General features: G+C 33.8%; 1 long non-coding RNA gene across 7 annotated transcripts; it reads right to left on the minus strand.

The window, feature by feature from the left end:
• Positions 1 to 4,157: 4,157 nt before the first annotated feature.
• On the minus strand, positions 4,158 to 12,643 carry LOC129570351 (uncharacterized). Of its 7 annotated transcripts, none has more exons than XR_008688116.1 (4): positions 12,556 to 12,643; positions 5,552 to 5,965; positions 5,291 to 5,441; positions 4,158 to 5,147 (listed from the first exon to the last, which is right to left on the minus strand). It is a non-coding gene; the product is annotated as an uncharacterized LOC129570351 (long non-coding RNA). The 7 variants fall into 7 exon arrangements; XR_008688114.1 differs by having other exon boundaries at positions 5,552 to 6,021; positions 12,556 to 12,642; XR_008688113.1 differs by having other exon boundaries at positions 12,438 to 12,640.
• Positions 12,644 to 12,648: the final 5 nt, after the last annotated feature.

Here is a 12,648-nt window from a genome sequence, read left to right on the forward strand (position 1 = left end):
TGATATTTTTTTGCAAAAATAATGGGAGCCTTCAAACAACCGAACACCTACTTGCCCATAAATTTGGTCCGAAATCAACACTTCTTGAAATTTTTGAAATTTTGTTCGAAAATGACACTTTTGTATGGAAAATGGTCGAAATAGTTATATTTTGAGGTCAAAAATGCAATGAAAAAAGGGTTCATTGAAATTTTGGTTAAACATTAAGCGGGAGGTAAACTAAATTACTGCGGAGCGTGTTTTGATTCACCAGGGAATTCTTACGGACACACAATTTTATTTACACATGCAATAAAACATTGAACTTTCAATTTCATGTTTTTTTTATTCGCCCACCTCTCTTTCGTCTAGACTTTTTTTCACTCACACAAATAAGGGTGTATGTTTCATCCAACCATATGTAGTTCATTTTCCATGCAAATGTGGGGAAAGTTGTTGTGGAGAAATTCCTTTTCCCCTCGCGCATGCATGATATCTGGTGAATATTTTCATAATTTCCCCTCTGATATTTTGGTTTTTTCTTCTCTCTTGTCCTCGCGGTGCATTTTACATGAAAACGAACCCCCCTCTGTTACCTATGGTTGGACGAAATATACATTTTTATACTACTTGGATGAAATTTCAACCGTCGTGGGCAATCGCCGTGTGATTATTTTCTAACCAAAAAGATCTAATAAATTTATATGTCCTTCGGAAAAATCATGATTCTAAATAAAAATCGATTTATAAAAAAACGAATTACATACGTAATCCAAACTTTTCCGCTCCGCAGCAATTTAGTTTACCTCCCGCTTAATGTTTAACCAAAATTTCAATGGACCCTTTTTTCATAGCATTTTTGACCTTAAAATATACCTATTTCGACCATTTTCCATACAAAAGTGTCATTTTCGAACAAAATTTCAAAAATTTCAAGAAATGTTGATTTCGGACCAAATTTATGGCAAGTAGGTGTTCGGTTTTTTGAAGGCTCCCATTATTTTGCAAAAAAACATCAGTTTGCTTTGACCAAAACCCTGAAAAATGCTTTTTTCGGGTACTTCCCGTACAAAAGTGTCATTTTTCAAGGTTTTTCAGGTCCTCAGTCGGAGGCTTATGGTACGAAATTGGTAAATCAGAATGGGCTCAAAATCAATCCGAAGCTTTGTCTCGACATGCCAAAACTTTTGGCTCTTACAGATCTCAATTATCTTGTCAACTTTTTGAGATAATCGGCGAACAAAAAGCTCGGATGCGAACGCGAACGCGGACGCGAACGACGCCATACGCACATCGCTATTTTACACATATTTCATAGTAAACAACATGTTTTTGGGGGTAGATAGGTCTTGATCGATAGGATTTCATCCCATCTACATTGCCTAGTGTACAGATATGTGCTTTTTGAAGTTTGGCGTGACGTTATAGTGGTCCGAAAGAGGAGATGTCATGAAATTTTGGCTAGTAAAACCAATACTTTTCCATACAAACAAAGTTTGCGGAAAAGTAAAACATCTACCACACAGATCAGACGCAACAAAGTTTGTCTTAATTCTCTTACATTCTAATTTTGGTCCACATTTTGAATTGGTCCCCTTTCATTCACAAAACTCGTAAATTTTTCTGACAAAATTCTAAATTCCGCAATTTTTCCGATACAAATGAGTCAGTCACACTCAACATTTCACTTCGATATTTACATTTTTTACGACGCAGTAGACTCAATCTTCGTTTGACCTCTTTCTTTTTCGCAGGAAATTGATTTTTTCTTACTTCAAGCCGCGTCATAAAAATATCCAGAAGAAATTCATTTTTATATCGATTTTTTGGTGCATTTTATGAACATGTGATCACTGTTGCTAACAGATGAAATTGAGTGGTGTGAACAATTTGGTTGAAAAGACTTTGATATTCTGCCAACATACTATATATTGAATTGATTTCATCAGGAAGAAAATTGTAGACAGAAATCATTTTATTCACATTCAAATTGAATTCATTCTCTTTTTTTCTTCAATTTTCACGATCATGAAAGGAATAATCTGTGTTTGTACCGATCGGAAATGCATTATATTTGTTCAGATATCCACTTTTTCAACGAAAAACAATAATTTTGCGCACGACACGAGCGTGTGAATAAGTAACCGGAAAAATCTTTGCACTAAAAAAACTTCAATTTATTCCAGAAGTTACCTTTTGTTCGGTGGAGGTTCAGTTTCACATTTTATTTATAAATCGGGAAAAACACTACCTGTTTTCCAATGCAAATGATTGAAAACACTTGAAAAAAATTGAAATTATTCTCCAATTTTCTTCCAAGTTAGAACAAAGTCCACAAAGCAGAAAAACGTAGAAAATCAATCACTTGCATTGAAAACTGGCCACTGTTGGTCTTTTTGATGATTTCAACTCTACGGCCCACTCAATACTGAATCTCAAAACAAGAATATGTCTTTGGCTTAAACTACAAATACACAGCTGAACACATTCACATTAATATTTTTTCATTCGTACACTGTGCGTTGTCAACGCACCCTTGCGTTAGTACTACATATGAGAATCGATAATTATTATCCTGCATTTATATTTTAAGGGTGTGCGTACATGTACACCCGTCATATCCATCTATTTCGCTTCTTTCGTTTTACTTCGTCGCGTTCTTTATTCTGCTTGTTCGTTAATGCGTGATATTACACGCAACCCCCACAGCATATGTATGAAAAAAAGAATGTAAATAAATATATACAAGCTGCTTGACCAATTAATGCGATTGTGAATATCAGAAGGAAATATATTTATTACATTCGATTCGAATACAAACGAAAAGAACCCACTTTTTCGTTGTTTGAACAGCTTTAGTCGGTTTTGTTTTTTCAAGAGTTTTTTTTTTGTGTCTATGTTATTCAAAATGATTTTTTTTTTCTTTCGTGATCACATGTTAAACATCAATACAAACTGAAAACAGAACAACGGAAATGAAATTTGGATTTGAATAGCGTTTGTATTAAGAAAAAATTGACTTTATGGCTAGATACTCGCTCTTGAATGCATGAAATGCAAATGAATAAAAATATGCAACCAAACCGCCAACGAACAGAATTTGTTGTTGATAAATTCTTTTAAGACTAATTCAAGACGAAATTCATCGAAGAAGATGCAGAAAAGTGTTTTTTTATTCTTGAAAGTACCTTCCCTTACTTTGAAACGTAATGTTAAATGTGTAAATTTTTTTGCTGAATAAATTTTCTACGTAATTCCAATCATTTTAATTTTAAGGTAAAAAGGGTTCAAACACGGTCAAACCGCAGAACCGAGCATCTCATGTGAAAGTAATGAACGAAACAAAAAAATCAACATGACGGAAAAGTGCCTACGGTGCGGTTAACCTAGCGCATTTTTGAAAAAATCACATTTTTCTCCAAAAAAAATAATTTCATTACAAAAATGCACCACCGAAACTCAGACAAATTGAATACAATGTGTGAATAACCGTTCGCCCACTCACTTGTTCAATTATTATCATGTTTGAAGCGACACCGTACATCGTTCGCCCGCTCACCCGGGAAGAAATGTCTATGAGCTAGAAATATGCGTGCGGCAGTAAAAGGGTGTCTCAAGGTCGCTTTCTTCGTATACAAATACATGGGAAAGATTTGAAGTAAGACGCCGAGAAGCCTCTACGCGTAGAATGCTCGAAGCTGTCATCGTACACATATTGAACACGAACATTGTTGTTTACACAATCGCACTCACACAAATGAACGCATCGATAGTGCCCGCTCAATATATGTACGATGACTGTTTTGAGTGTCCCTCGCCTAAAGTGCTGCGTGTCGTTTTTCTTCGTTTATTAAGCGATCTTGGGTGTCTTCTTACAATTTCAATTTTTTTTATTTCACAAAAAATTACCTTCGGGAAATTTTCGCCGTGTATTCTTTTGATCAGTGTCTTTTTCGCATTTTCTCATCATTTATAAATTCATTGCATTTTCCCATCATTTATAAATTCATTTAATACAGTTGACACACACTTGACTTGCATTCAGTCATTTAAAGAAGAAGTTACCTAAATATTGGAGATTCCTCACTTCAATAATGAATTTTCGGAATGTTGAATAAATGAAGATCGGTACACAACATCAACGACCTGAAAAGCATTGAATTTAAACACATTATACATTAAATTTACCGATTTTATTTTCAGTCCAAGGATACAGTTATATTAAAGTTCTGTTTTCTAACCTTATCTCGGAATCAATTCTTAAATTTATTCATTATAAAATGTGTCATCATACCAAATTACGTATGTGGTTTCACATATTTTAATTGCTCTAAACTACATTCTATTGCCAAGATTACAGTATTTGTTCGAACTTTATGTTGATTTCAAAAAGAAATTGAAGTGATGTGCTGTAATGAAACTATTTACGAATTAAGTATCAACAACAATATTATTCATACATTGGCGTATGCGTATCAATATAGACAGTCACTGCCATGTGATATAGATGAATCACCTCACTATGTAACACAGTAAAATAATCCTATCCTCAATATTCTATTTTTGTGCCCATGGGCCATCCAAGTGAATCATTCTAATTAGATCATCCGATCATCCCATCATTATAAATATCTCACACAGAGCAGTTGTTCTCCTTAGTCATTCATTCATGGAGACGGCTTGTTATTCGATGGAGATGATGGATCATTCGATAGAAATGATTCATTCACAATGTGATACGGCTAATTTAAGATTCAGAAATTAGTATAAGTAAGATGAACCGACTACGTTCATCGTTCAGACTTCTAGCAGAGGTTCCGTTTGTATGGAACGGGCGCGGGTGCCGATTTTTCGACTCTTACATTATTTTAATAAAGTTACTGTGAAAAACTAAATAAAACGTCATATCGCATTTTATTATTTTATAGTGCGTTGCTTTTTTTCAACTAATCGTAGTTTGACCGTAGAGTATTTAAGATGTCGCTCTTGTATTGATCGTTTCAAATGGTTTGCTGCAGAAGTCTATTCAACATAGTAAAGCCACAGTCGAAGTGGACGTAAAGATCAGCTGCCAATCATTTTGAAGTTCATTCACCTTCTTTTTCTTGATTGATACGGTGAATTGTGGTCGTCGGTCGTTCTTATCTCTCTTTTGGTTATTAGTTGGTCTGAAATTGATTGAAATTAATCGATTGGAATCAATTCAATTCATTGATAAATCACTTATAACACAAGAATGCTTGTATCACAAATGAAAACAAATCGAAAATCGCAATAAAGAAAATGGATTTGAAATGAAATTTTTATTTACCTGAGCTGAAATCATTCAAAGATCAGGGCTGCTAAGCTTGGCTATTGGTCCAATATGCCTCTACAGACAAAAATGCCGTGTTGAGTATTGACTTTCGATCCACATCTGAGTCGTTCCACCACTCGAGTGGGCACGATGAAGGAAATGTGATCTGTAAACAAAAAATTAAATTCATTTAGTATATTTGATGAAATCCCACCTTGGAATGAATCATTCAAATGATGAAAAATATCACACAACGGAAATTGATTGGCTACTTACCGAATTGATATTGGAATCCATGCTAAAGAATCCGTTTCATTTTCTCGCTTTTTCTTTTTTCGTCGTAGATTCAACGGATGATTGATCAATGAATGGCATTTCACAAGCGCGGTTTTTTTACAATCTTGCATGCATCCCTTCTTCTGAGCCTCGCATTCAACGATGTCTGTTTCCGTCACCAATAGCGTAATGGTTTCGTTAATTCTGATCAGAAACACAAGTTTTCGCATAGTTATGATCTTCAACGGATATTCGTTGGCTGATCCTTCGTTGAGATGGCGGCTTCAATTACTTCTTGAAATATTTTCATGAAGTTACTTTCAGATTCTTAGAATCGATCGATGGATTTTTTTTGGTATTGAACATTTGGAGCACAGCATTTTTTGAATGAATTTCGATCATCATGCGAATGGCCTGCAGAGCGAGTGTTGTTGACTTATCTGATACAGCTAACAATTTCAACTTATCTACTACTTTTAATAAATACATGAATTTTACAGATAATTAAGAAAATCACGAAAATTGAAAAACCAAAGAAAATTACTCTAATATTTGGGTTTTTATTGTTTTTTCCCACCAAATGCCGCAAAACAAAATTAAATGAAAAATTTCGTGGCGTTTAAAATCGTATAAAATTCGTTTTTGCTGGTCGATACTCATGCCAGGAACAGAGTTTGACTCAGGCGACAGATATATGCTTTAGCATAGAAAAAATATCCGCATATTTTTTGGTTTGTCCACTCTCAGTATATAACGGCACCCAGCTTCATCGAGTATCAGCACGCACACTGAACGTGGTAGTATAGGACGGTTGGTTTACGAAGAAAAAAATTGTTTATAAACAAAATCTACCAGAACTATAAAGCGCAAAACCTTAACATAGGACAGCATTGCTGCCGTCCAAATACATTGCGCTGTACAACTCTGGAAGATTTTGTTTATAAACAATTTTTTTTCTTTGTAAACAAACCGTTCTATAATCTATATTACTACGTTCAGTGTGCGTGCTGATACTCGATGAAGCTGGGTGCCGTTATATACTGAGAGTGGACAAACCAAAAAATATGCGGATATTTTTTCTATGCTAAAGCATATATCTGTCGCCTGAGTCAAACTCTGGCCAGGAAAACATATGTACAATACTCTAAGATATGGTAAAATTGTTTAAATTCAGCCGCACTAATATTTTGTTTTAGATTTAGCTCTATCACTAAATACCACAATTTTCCGGGATAAGAAAGATCGTTAAAATCAGTGAATTCGATGCCATTTCTGTCAATTAACAAATACTTTAAGTTGCCTAATGGTGGTAGACGTGCTAAATTGGTCAAATTATTATTATTTAGTATCAATTTTTCCAATATTGATGATTGAATTTATTTCATTGAACTGTGCATCAATCTCTCGAATATTCTTTGGGGAAAAAAAATCAAGAGTTTTTTTTATAGTCAACATACTTTTAGATTTAGTTGGGTTTTAAAAAATGCCTCAAAAATTATTGTGTTTAAAATCGATTGAATTACAAAACATACGAAAGATCGAAAGATGTAACAAAAAAAGCTACCCTGCAAAATATTACTGGCCCATTTAATTTCATTTCGTTTGTCTTAAGTATTTTATGTTTTTAAAAGCATATTTTCCGTATATTTACATTCTGATTAAATGTTTAATGTGTCCGTTCCGTAACGGAATATACGTATCTTTGAGCTATTAATTGAAATCAAAAAGTATTTTCACATTGTTAATTTTGCTATTTAAATTCATTTCGAACAGTGGCCAGCGGTTATCTCGCAAAGCTTCTGCTGTTCTTTTCTCAATCAATGGCAACTATTAACTAGTCAACCATGTAACTATAATGTAATATTTTTGATTATCTTCAATTTATACATATATGTACAATACACTTTTTTGACTTATTTTTATATCAATCGGAATAAAACCAATCCCATATTTGTACCTGTTATCTCGTTCTGAACGATTGGACAAGATATAAAATAGCAACGAAAAAATAAAAAGCTTAATTTACCGAGGCATTATAAATAAACCGAATATAAAAAAAATGTATTGCTGAAAAAGATGAAAATGGAATAAACAAATTTTTGGAACTGATAATTGACAGAATTGGGGCGTACGACGCCCCAAGTGTATTTTTTCATGAAAACTGGACTGTGATAAGAGATAACGATTTAATGTCTTCGGCAAATATGTAGTACTAGAGGTCCTCTACATCTTTACTAAAGACAGATATCGCTTATCTCTTATCAGTTCCGCAAAATACGCGAAAAACCGCGAAAACGCAAATATTCGGTTTTCCATTTATCACGGAACTGATAAGAGATAATAGATATCTGTCTTCAGGAAAGCTGTAGAGCAGTGGGAGATCTTTCGCGGTTTTTCGCGTATATTGCGTAACTGATAAGAGATAAGCGATATCTGTTTTCGGAAAATTTATAGTGCCGGCTGAATACTACAACTTTGCCGAAGACACCAATTCGTTATCTCTTATCATTTACGCGAAAAATCGCGAAAAACGCGAATTTTCTCTTATCATTTTCCGCGGAACTGATAAGAGATAAGGAGATGGTGTCTTCAAAAAATTGTAGTGATGATTGAAAGCACTCATCATTTACATCTTGTCAATTCCGTGAAAAATGAGGAGCCGAAAATTCACGTTTTCGCGGTTTTTCGCGTATTTCGCGGAACTGATAAGAGATAAGCAATATGTGTCTTCAGCAATGTTGTAGAGCGGGTTAAGTACTACAACTTTGTCAAAGACACTAAGTCGCTATCTCATATTACAATCAAGTTTTTATACAAAATGCACTTGGGGCGCTGTACGCCCCATGAAACGAAGTTAAGGTGTAAACGCAACAAACGATCAGAGGGTTAAAACTGAGTCCAGAGAAGGAACAGTAAATATTAACATAATGGAAACGGCCAATATTATCTTTCAATATTGTCATTCCATTGATACTAGTGAAGATTCTTTAAAACGGAATACTCTGTTATTAAAATTTTTGCATGACACAAACAAAAATTTCACAAACCCAAGAAAAATCAGATCAGCGTTATTTAGCTACTTTTTTATTTAGGCAGGCACTGATGATAGGATATATATATATCCCAACAGTCTCCTGAAAACTGCGAAAATCCAATATCACGAGGAAAAACCTACCACACAGTAAAAGAAAACCCGAAAATCCGTGCAGTGTATTTGAAAACAAATCTGTATCCATGTATTCGGGGTATATGACCAGATTGGTCGACTTTGTCACGATAATAAATAAATTATATCCTCATTTGAGTTTGAAATAGGTTTAGATAGGTATGGTAGTAAAGAAATACATGAAATAGTTATTGTAAATGCATTTCACAGATGTGAAGACGTTACAAAGGTGAAGTCTTCATTGTTTCCGCACACGGAGACCACTAACACGTCATCCACGACTGAACAAATCCGTTAATATTTAGATAAAACGCACAAGATCGCAGCTTTATTCGTAGTTATGGTTTCAAAAGAATTTGTTTTTCGGCACCCGCCGAGAACATTCACGCAATCGGGCTTTTATATAGCTGAAAACCACTTACGAAAGAACTTAGTGTAACACAATGCACCCCATTTATTAAAATCGACCAAAATATAAAAGATTTGATAAAGCTAAATCTTGTGGATATGGTTGTTTACAGTAGGTGGGCTCCGTTTGATAACTGTGAGCTGTTTTTAGACTTATATTCAGACTTTACGAACAGAAAATATGTTCTGAGAGAAGTCGACGACAGTGCAGTTGATTATTCACTGAATCGATGCACAATTGAAACAGACGGTTTTCTGTCAGAAAAATTCAAATTAGGTCAACCAACACCAGAGATATTTGAATTTATTTTTAAATGATGTGTCGATTAAGCAACTATGACTATACCTTGCACCTACAAATATTATGAACACGATTACATTGCTAAAAAATGTTATGAACAACGAAAAAGAGCAAAACAGTGACACAAATTTTTCCGACAACGTGCGTTGTACCGAAAACGTTGTGCGGTTCAGAGAAAATGCAAGTAGAAATTAATTTTGTAAATGATATAATAATGTTTGCACACAAATATATGGCGGAACTATCTCTGCTGCCATTTGCAATGCAAGTGAATTGAGAATGTTTGGAACATCATCATAAATAGCTATGATATTTATAATCAAATAATAAGAGGGACATGATCGCTAAGTATATATAATTAAAACAAAATCAAAGTTTTCGAGTAAATTTCAAGTGTCTAGTTATTATAGTATATATGTAAGGTTTTTTAATTTTACAAAGTTGAGCGTGAAAAATTACCTGAACTCAAATCAGTCAGTGAATATTCGCACGAGTGCGACGAATTATTCAATTCAGATTTAAATTGATTGCGAATCGCTGCTGAGCGCACAGGGTATATTCCGAATTAAATTATTTTAACATTTTCTTTAAAGTGTCACAAAATGAGTGAAAAATCTACAAATCAATTAAGAAGAAGAAATAATCTGAAAAGGAAGTGTTCATTAAGTAACATAATTATAAATCGATGGTTAGGAACAGAAGATGTCAACAAAATTCAATTGCATATGGTGCAGTTTTATAAGTTAAAAGTAAAATTGATGGAAACTTCAAAATTGAATTAATAGCATCAAAATCAAGAATAGCACCATTAAAAATAAAAACAATCCCAGGATTATTCAAGTCTATTAGTAGATAGAATAATAGAAGTAATAAAACCAATAATAAATTGGCATGATTATTCCATTTATTGTTGGACTGATTCACAAATTGTAATGCATTGGATAAATAAGGAACCATCTAGCTTAAAAGTATATGTTTGCAAATAGAGTAGCAAATATCCGAGATAAAAATAAAGATTTGGAGATACAATGGAATTGGGTACCAGGACAAGAAAATCCAGCCGACTTAATCTCAAGAGGAACAACATTGACGCTCAGGATGTTGTGATCCCAATTCCAGACTACGCGCGAATCAATTTAAAGTTTCCCCGTGATGAATATATTGATGAACTATCAAGAGATTCACCTAGATATAATAAGGACTATGCATTAACATGTGCACCATCAAAAATCGCAGCAGAATATGAGCGAAACTCATCGTGCGAAGCACATAAGCATGCAGCACGAAAAGTGAGAAAAAGTAGTAACATAACCACACATAACATACTGAGTCATGATGGAATTATGGTTTTAGATAAAAGTTTCAAATGAAACAACAACATGTTCGCTTGACGACAAAAAATATATAAAAGACAATATTGATATAATGAGAGATGTAGTAGACTTTTTGGGGATTTCAAATTCGAACGCTCTAGTAACATCTTGCTTTGCGATATTAAAAAACCTTGATCGATAATTTGATAAAAATGATCAAATGAATATTTCAATCATTATTAATGACACTACAGATGCCAGAAACATCCACTATAAAATAGTTTACTTCCAAACTATCGAGGATACTCTGGTCAGATACGCAGAGCGCATGAAACATTTTTTGTTAAATTTGGCATTTATCAAGTAGCTGGTTGCAGGAGGGACCAAACATACATGACACGATTATCACTGAAATGAAAATGATAAAACAACGTTTGGAATTTTTAAACAGAAGAAAAGAATTAAAAGAATAATTATTTATTACATCTAACGATACCATCAATAGACGTAAGATTTTCAAAATTCATAAATTTGATATCAAATTCATTTGAAAGTCAATTATGCTTTTTGATGACAATTGAATCAGCGGCCAGCGATTATCTCGCTAAGCGGCTGCTATTATTTTCTAAGTCAATAGCAACTATTAACTAGTCAACCATGACTCTATGTTTTGACACTTATATATACCATACTTATTTATGGACAAAAATGGCAAAAATACCTGATTTATTCATATTTTTATTTGTAGAGTTTATCTCCACGATTGTGCGTGGAATTCGAACACATGTAGATGCCATGGATTACATGTTCGACCAAGAACTAGAACAATTGATGTCCGGACAAATCGGCATAATAACAATTGAATACCGGTTATCGCACATCAATCATGTCAGACAAATTTAAAAGTGAACAAGTTAAAGGAAAACTTAACATCGAAACGAATTTAGTCGAAGGTGAAAAACTGCTAGATGTTATAAAAACGACACCGCTTTAATAATAATTACGCTAAATTACCGCTTTTTGTGCGACACCGAGGTTGACTACAATTTGAAGAGATTACAATACTTTTACGCAGGACATGGGCGTGTGGAAAAGTAATTTTCATATAATGTGATATGGATAGAGAGATGGATTGATAAATTAGTATAGACCAATTGCAAAATATTCCGTGCTATCCAAAACACGATCCCTACGAAGAATACCATGGTACCAATAGTTATATAATAACATAGGACCAACAAATATCGACTTACTGCAGTCGAATATGCTATAAAAACTATGATGAATTCATGTTACAAGAACAAGAAGCACAAGATTACGTACAACCGTTGGAAATATTCAACAAAAGAAGACAAAGCACACGAAGTAACATCTCCAATCTAAGACAATTTTTGTAGAAGTAAAAAGGAATATTCCATTTGAATCTCATTAAGTATAGTTTTACTCCATAAAAAGAAAACGGAATGAACACGGGATATCACCATTATTGAAAAAAAAGTGTTTTTACCGCATTTTTGGAATTTAAATACAAACACTACGACATAATACACTCAAAGCAGTTCTTATATGTTGCAACTTGTGCGATCAATTCGTCAAAACAACAACTGAGTATTAAAAACACAGACGTGATTCGTTCACTTCATTTTATTCATTTGATCATTTCTCTTTTTTTTTGCTGCACGAATATTAATCTCTGACCTAACTGATAATTTTTATTGCGTCGCGAGCAATGATTCGAGTTGACGGAACCGCACTGCGCAGTTGAGTTTAATTTCAACATTATTCTGGAATTTTGTGCGCTGAATTTATAATACACACTGACGGAAAGATGATAACACACTTTTCACATTTCGTTGATGAATACACACAGGGAAGAATGGTTGAGATTTTTTTTGTACAATTGATTTTT

This window comes from Sitodiplosis mosellana, unplaced genomic scaffold, assembly GCF_009176505.1.
Source record: "Sitodiplosis mosellana isolate CC-2019 unplaced genomic scaffold, AAFC_SMos_1.0 Smas_scaffold_54, whole genome shotgun sequence".
Taxonomy (NCBI): domain Eukaryota; kingdom Metazoa; phylum Arthropoda; class Insecta; order Diptera; family Cecidomyiidae; genus Sitodiplosis; species Sitodiplosis mosellana.